Source organism: Pan paniscus, chromosome 9 (assembly GCF_029289425.2).
Source record: "Pan paniscus chromosome 9, NHGRI_mPanPan1-v2.0_pri, whole genome shotgun sequence".
NCBI lineage: Eukaryota > Metazoa > Chordata > Mammalia > Primates > Hominidae > Pan > Pan paniscus.
Window position 1 is genome coordinate 125,846,852 of NC_073258.2, and position 17,113 is coordinate 125,863,964.

General features: G+C 50.0%; 1 protein-coding gene across 12 annotated transcripts in view; it reads left to right on the forward strand.

The window, feature by feature from the left end:
• Window positions 1-17,113, forward strand: part of PKNOX2 (PBX/knotted 1 homeobox 2) — a 320,618-nt gene that overhangs the window by 39,228 nt on the left and 264,277 nt on the right. For 2 of the 12 annotated variants that reach the window (XM_003819923.5, XM_008973346.5), the window contains exon 1: window positions 12,938-13,601. The exons of 3 other annotated variants lie outside the window; for them this stretch is intronic. The gene's annotated coding sequence lies outside the window, so the exon portion shown is untranslated. Of the gene's footprint in view, window positions 1-12,927; window positions 13,602-14,051; window positions 14,227-17,113 lie in introns of those variants that run through there. 7 more of the 12 variants (XM_057299288.2, XM_034933986.3, XM_003819921.4 and 4 more) reach the window with 7 other exon arrangements.

The following is a 17,113-nucleotide window of genomic DNA, read 5'->3' on the forward strand; positions in this document are numbered from 1 at the left end:
TTGAGAGTGTTTTTGAAGCATTACTGCTCTTTTGAAACTTTCTTTTATTCCTTGCAAGAGCTCTATTGCTCCATTCCTCCTCCTTTTTTTTTTTTTTTTCTGTTTTAGTTTCCCTTTTCCATGTTTGCAAATTTCTTTAAATATCTGGTGATCCTCTGTTTGTTCATATTTGAGAAAGAGGCACTAAAAGTTGATGTGGGGAGCTTGGGATGTAACTGGGCAGTTTGTTAACCAGTGGGCTTCCTATAGGTTATTGGGTCACAAGCCAACCTTTTTATTGAGGTGCCTTTGATACCAGTAACTGCAGTTCCCTCTGGGGCTCTTCAACCCTTGCAATCTACTGGCTCAGGTTGGTGGTATTGGGGAGTTGCTAGCAAGGCCGGGAAAAGGACAGAAGGGCACACAGTTGAGCATGCAGACCGCTCCCTAATTCTTTTCACTTTCCACCATACTTGGTGTTCCCAAATCCAGTATTGTTCTTATTCAGTTTTTTCAAAGAAAAAAGTTCATTTTCTGGAGACAGAGGAGACTGGCTGAGCGGCTGTGTGGGGTGCGTGGAGCCCTTTTTTAAAAACCGGCTTCCCACCATCGTCTGCTGTCCAGCCAGGAGCCTGACCCCAGGCCACTGAGCTTGGTGCCTCAGAGGGCTCCTCCACTCAGGGTTCTGCAGAGTCGCTCAGCCCCATCACAGGCTCTGGGCTTGTGACTTCTCTCTGTGGAGCCAGTTACCATTCTTCCTTCTTTGTTTTTTTCAGAAAAACAATGGTGGAACTCTCTCGTCCACTGTTTTTATGTTTATTCTTTCCTCTCCCATTCCTGTTGCCCTTGGTTATTACCTTTGCTGTTTCCAGAGGCTGAGCTGATAATTCACAGGCTTCTCTGGGATGATAGCCACAATGCCAGAGAAGAAGGTGGGGGGTGACCGGCGCCATTCTGCATGTCACAGCACTCTGGGCACTCCTCAGTCCCCCTGGCAGGCTCTTCTTCTTTGAGTTGTCCCTTCGGTATTGGTGTTCCTCAGGCTCCTGCCCCATATGGACTCTTGCACCTTTTGCATGAGCTGAAGCCTGGGGCAGGCCCAAGGTCTGCTCCCTGGCCCCTTTCTCTGAGCGCATGTCCTGTTGTTGGCTCCTGAATTAGACAGGAGGAGGCAGAGAAGACAGAGAAGGCAAAGCTGGATGGCACCAGCTGCTCAAGGACTCGGGGCCTCACCTCCTTCGGGCCCCACCTGGTGCTTGTCTGGCTTTTGGTTTCCATGACCCCAAACAGGAGGCGCTTCCAGTTTGGCCCAGTTACACCAGCCTCCTGAGAGGGCAGAGAGGTAGAAAATGCCCCTTTTCCTGGTCCAGTTCTGTTCACTGATTCCAAAATTAATCAGACACTGCTCTTGGTGTTGAAATCATACTTGTGAGCAAAGCAGACTGGATCTTACCTTCACGGAAGTTATAATCTAGTTTCAGAAAAGATAACAATAACAATAAAACAAAAACACTCTACTCCATTGTACAGTGGCCCCATTGGGGTCACTCTGCCATCTGTGTGTCCAGGTGTTTTTTATTTTTATTTATTTATTTATTTATTTTTGAGACAGGGTGTTGTCCTATCTCCCAGGCTGGAGTACAGTAGTATGATCATAGTTCACTGCAGCCTCAACCTCACAAGCTCAAGTGATCCTCCTGTCTCAGCCTCTCGAGTAGCTGGGACTACAGGTGCACACCAACATGTTTGGTTAATTTAAAAAAAATTTTTTTTGGTAGAGATGGGGCCTTGCTAAGTTGCCCAGGCTGCTCTTGAACTCCTGGCCTCAAGCAATCCTAAAGTCCTGGGATTATAGGCATAAACCACTGCTCCTGGCCCCATGTGGTTCTTATCCGATTCTTGAGCTCCTATTTCCTAAGACAGGAATGGGAGGAGTAGGGGAAGTCATGGAGGAAGCAGGGAGCTTTTGAGTAGGTGATCAGAACACACAACACTGTTTCATGCCTCCATGCCATTTCCACCTAGACGGACATTCCAGACGAGATCGGGTGCGTTCAGAGTGGGATGGCTGTAGACTGGACGTTTTGTTCCTTGTCATTTTGGCAAATTCCATTTATTCCTCGAAACTTCCATAATCCCTTCCTGTGCAGTCTTCCCTAACCCCCTTCCCTCTCAGCATTAACCCCACGCTCTTCTGTACTCCTTCCTTACTTTGTATAATCAACTGCTCCCTGAGGTAGGCCCTGCTTCAGGTGCTGAAGGTACCCCTTGAGCAGTATGTGGAGAACAAGCCAGAACTTTGGGGCCACACCCGTTCAGGTTGAGTCCCAGCTCCACCACATGCTAGCTTTGGCCACAAGCAAATGAATTAATCTCTCTGAGCCTCAATCTTCTCATCTGTGGAATAAGAATAGTGGAACCTATGATGAACCGCTTTGGCGGTGAAGTGACTGCAAAGCGCCCAGTGACAGCACGTAATTGGCACTCGAATGTTGGTTCCCTTTCTTTTCTCCCTTTAAGGAGTTCCCAGTCTGATGAGGGGAGAAAAGTAGACAAGTCAATAAATACAAGCATTTGTCATAGATGCTAAAGGTGATAAAGAAACGTGAAATAAGCAATCCTGAATTACAAGCATGGATTTATGAGTCTGCTGCACTAGACCGTGAGAGCCTCAAGAGCAGGGCCACATGATTCTGTTCTTTTCAGCCCTGTGCCCCTAGCACCTGGCGCAGCCTCTGGCACATAGTAGCTGCTCACTAAATGTCTGAGCAAATGAAATGGGAATGGCTCCTGTTTTACCTGATCACAGTCTGATGGCCAGAGCCTGCCCAGCTGTTCCTACTTCAGAGAAGGGAAAAGTATAATTTATCAGCCAGCTGGGATGAGAATCTTCGCTCCTCACTAGAGGCAAATTTTTCCAAACATTCTCACAGTCTGGGACATGAGCACTGCCCCACGCCTCTTGTATTGTGGGAATGAGGTACCAGAGATGAGGGGTGACTCGATTCATCCACTGTCCTCTTGTGAGACCAGCCTTTCTCGGTCTCTCTGAGCACCCAGACATGCAGACCTCCACCAGCTTATCTATCCTATTCAAATGAGTCTGTCTCCCAAGAACCAAACATTTTCTCTCCCTGGCCCTGGCTTGAAATGAAACAACTTAGCCCATAGACAGTTTTATGGTCCCTCGCCCTCCATTCCTCTTGTCGAGCTGCGCTGGTGAAAGCCCAGCCCAGCCTATGATTTATACAGCTCTCCCAGGCCCCTGTTGGATTCGGAGTCTGGAACAATAAGACAGGGCTATCCATCACCCCTCTGCTCATGTCTCTCTGGACTCATTGGGAAGCAAGGAGGGGTTGGTGGCAGAGAAGACAGCCTCAGGGGTCCTGCCCAGAGAGCATTTGTCACATTGATGGAATGCACGGGGCGGGGGTGTGGTGGGGACAGTGGAGGCTTTTTATTTCACCCTAAGCCTGCCCTGTGACAGCCAGGATGGAGTGAGCCTGGGACAGGGGTGAGAATACACCTGGGGGTGGGGGTTGGTGCAGGAAGAGAATTAGAGTTCAAAGGCTGATCCTGACTAAGGATGCTGCCCCCACACCTGCTCCAGCTCAGAATGCAGCAACTGCATGGGTCAAGACCAGCTTGCCCACCCTCCCTGTGCAGCATAGTCCCCAGTGTCAGCAGGCATGCCACACAGATAGGTGTTCACTCACTGACTACATCCCTTTTCCCCCTTAATCTCTCACCTGGCCTCGGGATCAAAGCCATTCAGAGAAGTCCTTACACACTGTGTGACTGTGTGCTTGTGTGTCCCTGTGACTGTGTACCTGTGTGACTCTGTGACTGTGTGGTTGTATGATAATGTGTCAGTGTTTCCATGTGACTTTGTGACTGTGTGTCTGTGTGACTTTGTTACTATGTGACTGTATGTTAGTGTTTCTGTGTGACCTTATGACTGTGTGTGTGATGACGTGTCAGTGTTTTCGTGTAACCTTGTGACTGTGTGACTGTGTCTGTGTTCTGTGTGAATGTGTGTCAGTGTGACTGTGTGTCTGTGTGACCATGTGACCATGTATCAGCGTCTCCACGTGACCTCGTGATTGTGTAGTGCTTCTGTATGGCTGTGTGTTTGTGTGACTATGTGTCTGTTTCTATGTGACCATGTGTCAGTGTGACTGTGTGTCTATGTGATTGTGTGACCATGTGATCATGTATCAGTGTTTCCATGTGAACTTGTGACTGTTTCTGTGTGACTGTGTCAGTGTGACTGTGTCTGTGTTTCTGTGTGACTGTGTTAGTATGATTGTGTGACTGCATGCCAAAGTGACTGTGTATCTATGTGACCATGTATCAACGTCTCCATGTCACCTTGTCACTGTGTAATGTTTCTGTGTGACTGGGTGTTTGTGAGACTATGTATCTGTGTTTCTATGTGACCATGTGTCAGTGTGACTGTAGGTCTATGTGATTTTGTGACTGTGTGATCATGTCAGTGTTTCCATGTGAACTTGTGACTGTGTTTCTGTGTGATTGTGTGTGTGACTGTGTTTGTGTGTCAGTGTGAACAGTCAGTGTGACTGTATTTCTATGTGATTGTATGACTGTGTGACCATGTGTCAGTGTCTCCAAGTGACCTCGTGACTGTGACTGTTTCTGTGTGACTGTTTGTGTGACTATGTGTCTGTTTCTGCATGACCATGTGTCATCGTGACTGTGTGTCTGTGTGATTGTGTGACTGTGTGATCATGTATCAGTGTTTCCATGTGAACTTGTGACTGTATTTCTGTGTGAACATGTGTCAGTGTGACTGTGACTGTGTTTCTGTGAGACCATGTGTCTATGTGATTGTGTGACTGTGTGACCATGTGTCAGTGTTTCCATGTGAACGTGTGACTGTGTTTCTGTGTGAACACGTGTCAGTGTGACTGTGTGTCTGTGTCCTAACAGTCCGTATGTGATGAGTGCATGCCATGCGTGTGTTTGCAGCTGCACACAGGTCCACAGGAGTCCAAGCAATAAGTAAGACCTTTCTGAGAGTCAGGGGGTTTACATTCTTGAGTGGGTGACCCAAGGGAAGCCATGACTTTGGCTTCTGTGAATAATTCAATGCTCTAAGACTGGGGCTGAAGAGATGCCACGCAGCCAGGAGGAAAGGAACTGGGACCCTGTACATGGTCTTCTGTGCTTTCTGACCTTGCTCACACAAGGCAGAGAGGAGGTTGATATGTGGTGATTGTAAACAACTTGAAATTGCCATTCTTTCTAGGAGTCCCCACCCTTTGGGTTGGGGAGCCCCTCCCAGGAAAAAAAATTGTGGTGGGGATGGGGCCCAGAGCTGTGAGAACAGCGAGTCCCTGTACCCCCACCTGTGCAGAGGGAAGGCTACGATGCATTGTCTGCCACTCTGGCAGGGTGCACATACCCTGGAGACAGCATTTTGGTTGTCAGGAAATTAGAGGCTTTGTTCAAAGCCAAGAAAAAAAAATTGATGCCCAAATCCAGGAGCTGAAGAAAAGAGAATTCCAGGGCTGTGGTGCGGTTGTGTCTTTGTTGTGTCTTTTTCTTTTAGTGCTGCTGAAGCAATAACATGTAATGACCTGAGCGTCACTGCCTTTCTGCTGCCAGCTGCCTCCAGCGCCTGGGAAGTTGGCTGACCTGAGGAGAAGCCAAGGGTGGCTAATGAGTCATTAAGAGTCTTTATCAAATTAGGATTATAATCCATCTCAACATGCAGAGGAAAATGTTTCAAATTATCTACTTTCTTAATTGCAACTCAAAGATTTGGCAGGAAATTATCATGAGAGATAATGTCTGGAAATTGATGGATTGTGCTGATGTGTGTCTAAGCTTCCCTAACTCTAATAGCTGGAGAATTCATACACACACACACACACACACACACACACACACACACACGTACATATGCTTACACTGACACTTTGTATACACAAACACCCCTGCTATCCATACTGGTTCAAGTTACTACCCAGGCAGACACACGCACACTCATGCACACACAGATTATGTCTGCATAGAAGGTCAAGAAATTTGCATTTATTAGTTAATTTGAATAGGCTGAGATTGTTACCAGATGCTGAGAGACTGAGAGATTGGGAAGGAGAAGGTAGGATATAAAAGAAACACTAAATCCTTGCCTTCATGAAGTTCAAAAGCTGCTTGAACTAATGTATACGTATTTGAAATTTAAGAACACGTACAAAGGAACATACAAATGTATACTACTATGATGGGAATGTGAACACATAAGCTCTGGGGATACAAGACATAGGTGTCCTGAATGAAGTAGTTTCTGGAGTGGATGAGTTTTGATTTGGGTGTGGACATTACTACTGGGTATTGTGAAAGTAGCCAATGGGAATAAAGGCAGAAAGAGACTTACTGAGTCTGTCAAAAGGACCACGCAGCCAAGCAGTGACACGACATATATGCAAAATCTCCGGAGATGGGTGAGGCTGGAAGAAAAACCCTGATTTGTGTTGAGAATCCAAGTGGACTCTTACTTGACTGTTAAATCGGGAGAGATTTGAACACCCTTTCCATGTCCCTCCTGCTAGGCCTCAGTATCTTTGCTGTAAAATATGGGTGTGAGCTGGAGGCAGAATTAGGCTTTTCCACATCTCTCATGGCCCCTGAAAACCTTAAAGATTTCTGGGAGTTCAGGGATTCTGATTTATTCGTCTTCATAGGCCAGTGCCTTCTATGTGCCTGGACAGCCTAGACGCTGAATGGGAACCAATGAGCTGGTAAGTTTCTTAGAGGCTATCAGTGTATGCATGCTGAATGAGTGAATCAGCGAATAAATGAATGGATGAGGGGGGCAAGGGAGTGAACGTTTATGCTTTATGAAGGACCAATTCAGAATGGTGGTTTGGAGTGTGGGTTCTGATGGCAGCCTGTCTGAGTTCACACCTGGCACAAGTTCCTTCACTTACCTAAGCCACATAGGGGTGCGGTGGAGATCTGATGAACAATGCATGTTTGGCACTCAGCATGGAGTCTGGCACCCAGCCAATAAGCAATACATATTAGCTATTATTATTGCTGTTGTTCTGTTTTGTTCTTCCTTGCTAAGTAAACTGTGGTCCCTATGCGAGGTAAGCTGGGGGTTTCTTGCTCCCTCATTTGGTCACTTTTCTTCACTGTCCTTTTCTAATGCAATAAGACGGGACCATCTTCTGCAGGGCATGTGGCCTTCACCCCTTCCCAGGGTTGTTGGTTGTTTCTCTGAGCCCTGCAGTCTGGCTGCCATGGGGCCCGGCTGCCAGAATACAGTTGGGAGCCCAGCCATGCAAAATCCTTAGCTCAGGAGGGCTTAGAGTTTGGATGCAGCATCAAAGGCAGCAAATGCTGATAGGGTTCCTCCCTGGGTACAGGGAGAAGAGGGTCCACTGGGTGAGCAGAAGGATGCAGATGGTTCTGTGTGAGGTGGTGGTGATGCGAGTGATGAGAATGGAGATGGTGCTGAAGGAGAGGATGATGGCAGCGGGAGTGACAGTTCTGATGGCGAGGAGGCTACTGAAAAGGAGATAGGAGACAAGGGGCTCAGGGATGGATCCTTCAGTCCAAATGGGAGAGGTGGTTTTTGTTTGGGGAGAATAATGCTTTCAAAACCCCATGTAACCCTGGGAAGGGGTTGTGGGCAGGGAGTTCTTAGCCACCTCTGCAGTCTGAGGGAGGCCCTGAATAGCCTAATGATCTCCTTTCATGCTGGTCCTCTGTGGGGTCGGCAGAAGCAGAAGAAATGGAAGAGCTGGAGAGCTGGAGTGATACATAATAAATAATAAAGGTTTCAGCATCCAAACATAGCTTCTATCAGAACAAAAACGAAGCCTGGAAGGGAGGCTTCAATAAATGGAATGCAAGTCACATAGTAATTTTAAATTTGCTAGTGGCCACACTGAAAAAGTAAAAAGAAACAGGTGAAGATATTTTTAATGACCTATTATATTTTTATTTAACTCCATGTATCCAAAATATTACTATCTTAATATGTAATACATATAAAATAATTCTTAATGAAATGTTTCACATTCTTTTTTATAGATGAAATCTTCTAAATTTATTACACACACAGCCCATCACAGTTAGGACTAGCCACCTTTCAAGCGCTCAGGGCCTGCATGTGGCTAGTGGCTGCTGTAGTGGACAGCACAGGTTTAAATCCTTCTTTCTCAAATTTTTTTGGCCAAACTTTTGGGATGGCATTTCCCAGAAATGGCTCTTTTTGGAAATCGTCATAACATTCTCTCTTCTCTTCCTAAATATAGTCTAAATATTCTCTCTTCCAATCTCTCTCTTTCTCAGTTCTTTCAAGCTGGCTGTGATCCTTCCCACCCCTTGCTAGAACCTAGAAAGAACTTTGAAATTACTCAGAAATCTTCTTTTTCCTTTCCTGCCACCCACAGATCCTCTTATCTGGAGCTAAGGCCAGGACAGCTCCCACCTGAGAGCTGGTATCTGTGTGTCTGTGTGTGTGTGTGTGTGTGTGTGTGTGTGTGGACTTGGGGTGGGGTGGGGAGATGCTTGGGATAAGTAAGGGATGGGGAGGAGACAGTGCTTGAAGAAACTTCCCTAAAGTGCATCAGTACCATAAAGAAGATGGGTTTTTAAAAAGCTTTGGGGATTATATTGCTCCTATATTAGAGGAGCTGGTTAAAGGCATGACCCAATTAATTGCCTATCGTGTGCCCAGAGGGCAGGCTTCATCCCCCTGCTTCAGAGGGTGGGAGTGGGATGAGGGAGCTGAGAGGCTTTCCCAGGGTCAAAAAAAAAGATCAGACATGGGCAAGGGGCCTGGACATCCCAGCTTTCAGCTCAGAGCAAAATCCTGGACCCGCACTCCCTTTTGGAGGATTTCTAGCATCTGAGTTTTTATACCTCTCAGGTCTCCCCTTGTCTGCCCACCCCTTTCTCCAAAGGATGTGCCCTTCCTGCATTATTTCATCAGGAACGGAGTCTTCCTCACTTGGCCCTGGCTCCCCCCACCACAGCCCCACCTGGATCCAGGGTCAGGAAGGAGGCCTTAGGTAGAGAGAAGAGTCCCCCTGCCCTCATTTCCTTGCTCCCATTATCCGTGTTGCAGCCCTCAGGGCCTGTGGCAGCTTTCTCTGTAAACAAAATCTCCCTTCCTCAGGCCAATTAAATAAGCACTATAATAAAGGCAAAGGCAAATGCAAAGCACTGGGCAGCCCTGGGTAAAGGGCTATTAAACCTAATGCTGCCATTCATTTATCGAAGAGCCTCCCATGTGCCAGGGACTGTGCTAAGCTCGTTAGATTTGTGATTTTATTTAATCCCCATGGTCTCATGAGTTGGATTCTATTATCATCCTCATTTCACAAACACAGAAACTGAGACTTGGCACTCACCAGTAATGTCCCAGATAGCTGGCCATTTCATTACAGGGTGGAGAGCTGAGCCAGGGCCTGGTGATTCCAGAGCTGGTGTTCTCTTTTGGGGGATCCAAGGATCCTTTGAAGAGAGGTGATGTTTCCATGAAAGCTTATAAGCAGATAGGATTCGGAAGGTAGGAAAAGGGGGAATGAAAACCCAGGGCTGAAGGAAGAGTGTGAGCAAGTACAGGAAGGGCCCAGAATCCAGAATGTACTCTGGGGCCCATGAGCTGGAGCAGGAGTGCTGGGTAGAATGGAAGTGCCCAAACCTCACAACTGCAGTGACTTTTAAAATACGGGCTCCAAGGCCTTTCTCCAGACTGATTTCTCTAGGGGTGGAACCTGGAACCCTGAATTATAAAGAAGTTCCCCGGGGGTTGGGGTGGGTGTTCTGATGCAGCAGGAAGCACTGGAAATCACTAGAAGGTGGAGTTGGGGAGGCGTTGGCAGGAATGGAGCAGATTAGCCTGAAAGGGGATCAGGGCCAGATGAGGACTAACGTGAAGACCTTGCTAAGTAAGGAGTGTGGCATTCAAGGTCCTTCTTTTTATTATAAGGCCCAGTAACTTTTTAGGCTAAATCTTATAAGCAATGGAAAGCTACTGATGATTTTCAGGAGAAACCAAGGTGTGATCCAACCTTTGTTATAGGAAGAACATCCTTGTGCAAGTGTATAGGAGGGATTGGAGATACTGGAGGCATTGAGACCAGTTAGAAAATTATCAAAATATTCCAGGTGACTAGTGATAAGTCTGTCAACTAGGACTGGAACAGTGATGGAGAAATAAGTTTCATTCAGTTCAATCCAACAAGCATTTCTTTAATATGTTTTCTGGATTGGGCACTGGACCAGGTTTTAGGGATCCTAAGATGAAATAAGATATTGTCCCCATCCTCAGGGAACTCGCAATCTATCAATATTCATTAAAAATAATTAAGTTGAGAGTGAAGGGAACTGTAGTTGGGTGGTATTATGGACTAAATTGTGTCCGCCACCCCAATTAATATGTTGACACCCTAACCCCCAATGTGACCGTATATGAAGACAGGGCCTTTAGGGGGCTTAAGCGAGGTCATAAGGGTAGGCCGCAATCCAACAGGACTGTCCTTATAAGACGAGGGAGAGACCACCAGAGCTGTCTCTCTGCCTGTGTACACAGAGGAGAGGCCACAGTGAGAAGGTGCCATCTACAAGCCAGGAGGAGAAGCCTCTCCAGAAACCAACTCTGCTGGCACCTTGATCTTGAACTTCCAGCCTCCACAACTGTGAGAAAATCAATGTCTCATGTTGAATCCATCCAGTGTGTGGCATTTTGTTGTGGCAGCTTAAGCAAACTAATACAGACAGGTCTTAAATTTTTGTTCATATTGTGACATTGGCAGAATTCAGTTGGGCCATTGATCACCCACATTGGAAGATTGGAGGAGGCAGCCTGGGCTGGTGTGGGCTGCTTATACCACAGACAAAGTGCAAGTAGAGTGAGAAGAGGGCCCAGAACCAAACAGGAACTCCAAAATTTAGGAGTGATAACTAGGATTTGTAGAAACTTCTTTTTGGTTATAATGTCAGTGTGTTGATGGCTTATGCAATACAACATGTATATTCCTCTCCATTCTCTTCATCATCCTCAGAGGGATGATGGGGAAGAAATTGTAGAGTGTCTGTAGTGAATTCTTAATTTCTACTCTATCCTTTCTCTACTCATTGACAGAGCCAAAACTGAGATGTGGAACTCATGGAATTTGACATATTGACAACTCATTTCTTCATTAAGTATTTACTAGCTTGTGTCTTCTGTTGATTCCTGTATTATTGCTACTTAATGTTTTACATATTGGCACTTTGTCTTCTTCAACAAATGAATGCTTCTTGAGGACAGGAGCCATAACCTGAGCCTCTTTGCTTCTGCTCTTTATTCTTAGTGCTAGCACACAGCAGAGCTTCTGGAGGGTGCAGGGAAAATATTTGCCTTCAGTGATTATAAAAATGATGGTTATATTTTGGATAATCATTTTTTAAGCTCTTGCAAATGACAAAAATAGTCAAAGCAAGATATATTTACTTAAAACTACGATGTGCAGTTTAAAGCACCAAAAAGGTATTAATGAAAATCATAGTATTTAAAGACTCCAAAAATTAATAGCTCATGGCAATGGATCTCCCATATCAGGAAAATGTTGGGCATTGATCTAGATTTCAGAAAACGAGGGGTGTGACAGGTGTAAATCAGTGATCCAAGGCTGTTGCCTGCGGTCCTATTTATGGCTCACTGACACCTCTCTGACGGGGTGAATTCAGCCTGATTTTCCCCTCTGACTCTGCAGGCTGTAGCAACTCACTGGGAGCCATGGGAAAGAGAGAAACTCCTCCCTCCAGGGGTCCTGGGCAGAGACAAATGGATCTCCCCTCCCCCTCCCTTATCTGAAGAGGGCTTCCCTCTGAGAGTTTATGGCAGCCTGACCTCCAGCCTCTGGGTTGGAGAATCTGGCCGCTTCTGTACCACATAAAAAGGGCAAGTGCATTCATTATTATTATATTATTATACAATGTATAATATATAATAGCGATTATGCTGTCAGCAGCCAGAGACTCTGACTGCAGATCAGAGGCTAGGGTGACATAAATCCACCTAGTGAAGTTTTTGGAGGTTCTGTGTGAAGGTGAGAGGATTCTATCTGTCTATAATGGGGGCTACCACTGAAGAGTTTCTCCCACAAGCAACGTTGGTGGGTGGATTTGAGGGTATTGGGAGGATCTGGACAAACAGTAGTGTGTGTATCTGGGATGTGATATAAGAAGGGTCTCAATTGCCTCCCCTGAGCCAGGCAATGCTAACAGCTCTCATCCTTGCCCATGACGGAGGCGGGTGAGTGGCGACCCAGAGGCCTGAGAAGAGCTCAGGGGCAGCCTTCGACTTCTTGGGTCAGATTCTTTACTGAAAACTCAGCGGCTGGGTTTCACTTTCTGCTTTCCCGCTTATGTCGGTGTCTTTGTCTGGGCTTCTTCCAGGCCCCCTGCCTGGCCTGGGGTCAGAGGATCAATGGCTGCCTGACTGGCTGAAAGGGCTCCTCTATGGGGAGCAAGAAGCAAACTTCCAGAGGCAGAAGGGGTTCTCTTGTCCCTTTTTGCGGAGGGCCATGTGCTAAGTTGAGGAAGCAAGCATGTGTGCTCCTGTGTGTGGCTCTTAGTAGGACTGTGATCTCTGCTGAGTGAATGGAGGCGCTTGTGGGTCTACACATGCCTGCTTTTGTCTTCCACTGTAGAGGGCATGTAAGGAACCCATTTCCTCCCTGATGTAGATGAAGCCACCCCAGCAGGCCCAGGCTGAAACAGCCCAGCTGGTCTTTCCCTTTATATGACTGCACCCCAGCCCCCAGAAATCTGGGAACTCACTGAGTTTCTTGAGGACTTTTTATTAGAATGAAAATAGCAGTGGCTTAGAACAGGCTTGCCTGACATTTGCAAAGAAGTGCTTTACTGACAAAGCCTATCCACTCTTTCCTCTCTCCCTCTGCCCCACCTTGAACCAGACACCCCGGGAAGCCCACAGCAGAAAAAGCTCTTGAGACCAGGAATAACTAACCAGAGTGTCATCTGAACACCTTTTCTGGGGCCAGGGTAATGAGAATTATTCAAATGCAATCATAAAAATGAGGCCAGCCAGGCAGGAAAAGGGGGAGGGGGAGTGCTGGTGGAAGGAAGGATTTCTTGCCCGTTTTAAGTTTCATCATTTCTGGGGAGTTCTCTTGGGGTCCACAGAAAATCTCACCTCATCTCGGTCCCCTCAGCACCGGTGATATCTTGGAACTCGGCCCCGGTTGTTCGCTAAGGAGGACTTGGCTTGGGGGCGGGAGGGTGCTCCAGAGTTCCTGGGGGTCCACCGCACTCCCCATCCGAGGCTCCTCGCGAGCGGAGCCGCTTCTCCAGGCCGCTCGCCTCCCCGCCGCAGGAGCAGGCCCGCGCCCGCCGCCCGAGAGCCTCCAGTAGAGGGAGACACTCCAGCGGCTCCTCCGACTTGGCAGCGGCCGGGCCGGGAGTGGGTGGGGGTGATGGGGGGTGGGGAGAAAAGGGGGAGTGGGGAGAGGGGAGGTGTGTGAAGGGGGGGTCCGGGGGGCGGGTCCCTGTGCCGCTGACGTCCCGAGCAGTGCTGGGAAGTATAGGCTGTGTTGTCACGCCGGTGTCAGTCTGATGAAGATTGGCATCAGGTAAGCTGTCATTCATTTCCATGTCAGAGACGCTTTTGCAGGCGGCGGCGGCGGCGCGGCGGCGGCTGCTGCTGCGGGCGGCTGCCTCAGAGCGCGTGTGTTTTATTCCAGTCCCCAAGCCAGAGTATTATTCATTGCGACAGGGCAAGGAGGAGAGAGGGAGAGAGGGAGGCAGCAGGGAGGAGAGAGAGGGAGGCAGCAGGGAGGAGGGAGGCAGGGAGCAGCGAGGGACGGCGGGAGCGTGCAGAGAGAAGCTGGGGAAGCGCCGGGAGAGCGCGGAGCGGAGCAGCGCGAGGGGCGGCGAGGCCGGGCACGGAGGCTGCGAGAGCCCCGCGGGCCGCCCGCTCCCCTGCCCGGCCAGCGCTCAGCCCCGCCGCCACCGCCGCCGCCGCCTCGCCGCGCTTGGGCCCGTGGCCGGCCGCGCATTGTCCTCGGGTGCAAGGAGCCGGGCTGCGGACTCGAATCGCCGCGGGCCCAACCCCGTAGCGGGCGGGCGGGGAGCTGTGCGCCAGGAGCGCCAGGGGACCCGAGAATAGGAACAGGCACGCCGGCCCGAGCCCGGGTGCAGAAGGCTCCCGGCCGGGCGCTCCGCGGGGAGAGGCTGGGAACCGCGGGCAGGCTCCAGGTTCTCTTTCTCCCGGCTTCGGGCGTCCTTGGGGCCGGCGCTTACTCGGCGCCACCAGCCTGGAGCTGCTTTCCAGCGGCTGGAGGCGGGAGCGGTCCCAGGCTGGGGCCAGGTGACCGGAGGAGTCGAGGAGCCGCGGCCGCGGCCTGGGGAGGCAGGGCGAATGAGGGTTTGCAGACGGATCAGTGGAGACAGGGGAACACCGGCGGGGTCCGGGAAGCCAGGATCCGAGGGTCTACACGCAGGGACCCTCACCCAGGGAGGAGCGAGAATGTGTAGGGTCACCGGCTTTCCATGATTGTTGGGGATCTCTGGTGAGGCGGGCGTAGGGGCCCGCGCGAGGCTTGGGAATCGGGAGCCCTTCTGGCTCGAGAACTAGGGGATGAGTTCGTAAAAGAGGGAACGGAAAGCGATCGAGAGCGGAGAGCTGAGGGGGATGGCGCAGGGTCCCGAATCTGCAGCTCAAAGTTTGCATTTCTTTCGGGTTAGGTGACGGGCTTTCCTGGCTCCCGATCCCCAGGAAGAAACGAGCGAAATGGGCCGTCCTTTCCCGGGGCTCTTCACGGGGGAGCCGGGGGTTTCCGCGCGATGGGGAGACTCGGGTTGGGAATTGAGGGGTAGGGGCTTGTGGATCGGCCTGAATTAGGGCTGGGTTTTAGGACCAGTCTAGAGTTTGGTTTATAGGATCCAGACTGTTTACGGAATCGGGATCGAAGGGCCGATAAGTAGTTTACACGCCGGCCAGAGCAGAGGGCTGGAGGTCGGAGTTGGGGGCTGGAGGAACGGGTGGCGTTTTTAGGATTCAGTAACAGGATCACAGCTTTTTCTTGTGGTGGAAGCTATTGGAATTTGGGGAGGGTCGCACGAGGGGTCCTGCAGCTCCGCGTGTGAAAAAGCGTTTAGGTAGGCGATGAAAGTAGTTGATCTGAGCCATGGCAGGCGAGCCCCGAATTTTTGCCGCTCCCCCCCGAAAGTGTTTCTTTAGGAGGAGAGGACTTGGGCCACACAGGACCCGGTCCTAAGAGAGCGATTCCGGGAAGCGGACAGATCGAAGAGACCTTCTGGGCGAAGCGGCAGGGCAGCCTCGCGGGGCTGGGAGTGGATCGGAGGACCCGACCCAGGCGGCTCGGAGTGCTCCAGGAGCCACCTGGGTCTGCGGGCGCAGCGCGGCGGGGCGGGAGCGGTGGCCCGCAGGGGCCGCGGCCTGCGATGAAGGCCGGGGGGCAGCGCTAGCAGCGAGGTGCCACAGTGGGCCGAGGAGTCTGGGCTGTGGCCCAGGGTAAGACCGGCTCAAACTCCAGTGCCCTGATTGGAGCCGCTTCCTGTGCTTACCCGCGCCGGACTGAGAAGCCCACAAACCCGGCCTTTGGTGCGCCCGGGGGAGGAGGAAGCTTGGAGTGCCCTACTGTCATCTCTCCTGTCCGGAGACTTCAGGATATTAGCTTTTCGGGTTTCAAATGCTCTATAACTGGTGGCAGCCAAAAGCTTCGCATTTTAGGCAGTTTAGACGATCCTCCCCGCCCCAAATCTGAGAATGATGGTGTTCAAACATAACACGGTGTATTACCCAAAGCCCCTGCCCTTGCCCTCCTGCTCTCTCTGCCGTTCTGGCCTTCGGAGGCCCCAGGACCTTGGTGGAAGCGGGGAGGGAGGGTCCCGTTTCTGGTCTCATAATCTCCCACTCGGGCTGCATCCCCATAGCTTGGGCCTAGCTGTGGGGTGTGGGGTGGGAAGGGGTCCCGACCAGGGAGGTAGGTTATTCTCTGGGCATCTAGAGAAAGAGTGTGTGTGGGGGGTGGGGGGGGGGAGGAGGGCATTGAGGGGAGGAAGATTTGAGATTTCCTCCTTTTAATATGAAACCCACCATCCCAGCCCCCTGCACCCCTGGCAGGGAGAGCCAGACAGCCCTTACAGGACACGGAAGACGCACGACCCACGACCCACGAGTGGCCTCGGCGGCCCGGGGCGCGGCGACTGCCGCCGTGGAGCTCCAAGGCTGTTGTTTTGTAGGCTTGGAATTCGTGAGAGCTCTCTCCCGCTGAGAGCCCGAGGGGGGAGGGAGCCGTGACCCCACGGAGACTCCCTGGTCACCGCCTCCCCTTTGTGAGCGGGAAAGGCTTGAAAGCCAAGAGAAAGAGAGGCTGCTCAGAATAAGGGGCAGGGGGTTACCGGAGGGAGATGGGCCCGACCACCGCTCACAGTAAAATGCCTCGTGCGAATTGCACTGAAGTATACCCAACTTGAGACTGGCTGTTTTATGATCCTCTCTGGGAGTTTACTGCTCTCTGCTTTTAAGTCTATAGATTGCTTTAAGTTAATGAAAGTGCTGCTTTCAAAAGGGGCTTTTATTGTGTGGCAGTGGCAAATCCAGTACCTCCCCTTTACTCTTCCAAAATGGGCCTGTTTAAAAAGAGGGAGCTTGCTGGAGTTCCCACATGGCAGAGCTTGGGGGAGGGCGCCATGTGACAATGAGAATTAATAAAAGTTAATGTCCAAGTGATTCTGAAAGACGAGTTTGCTTCTTTTCCAGTTCGGTTTCATCTGTTCATTCTCGTGTTGCCTTTAGGCTTTCACTGAGTCTGCCTTTAAATGTTGCTTGGTGCCTCCCCAGCATTGCTTTAGGTAGGCCTGACCCCTGTTCAGTTAAACCCAAACTGGATTTCAGGATTTCAGCCCAGCTGCCAATTCAAACTGCAACTAAAATATTTACTTGGGACTGGGGGAGGGGCTTTGCCTCACGTTTAGTAAGATAAATGTGTTTAAATGGCTGGGAACCTTGAGAAGGAACAAGGCAGGCTGTTTTTCAGTGCTTTTTGCTTTTTCAATCTGTTTGGCACAAAAGGTGAGATGACAAGGTTTTTGACTAGGTCCTAACACAGAAACTGCA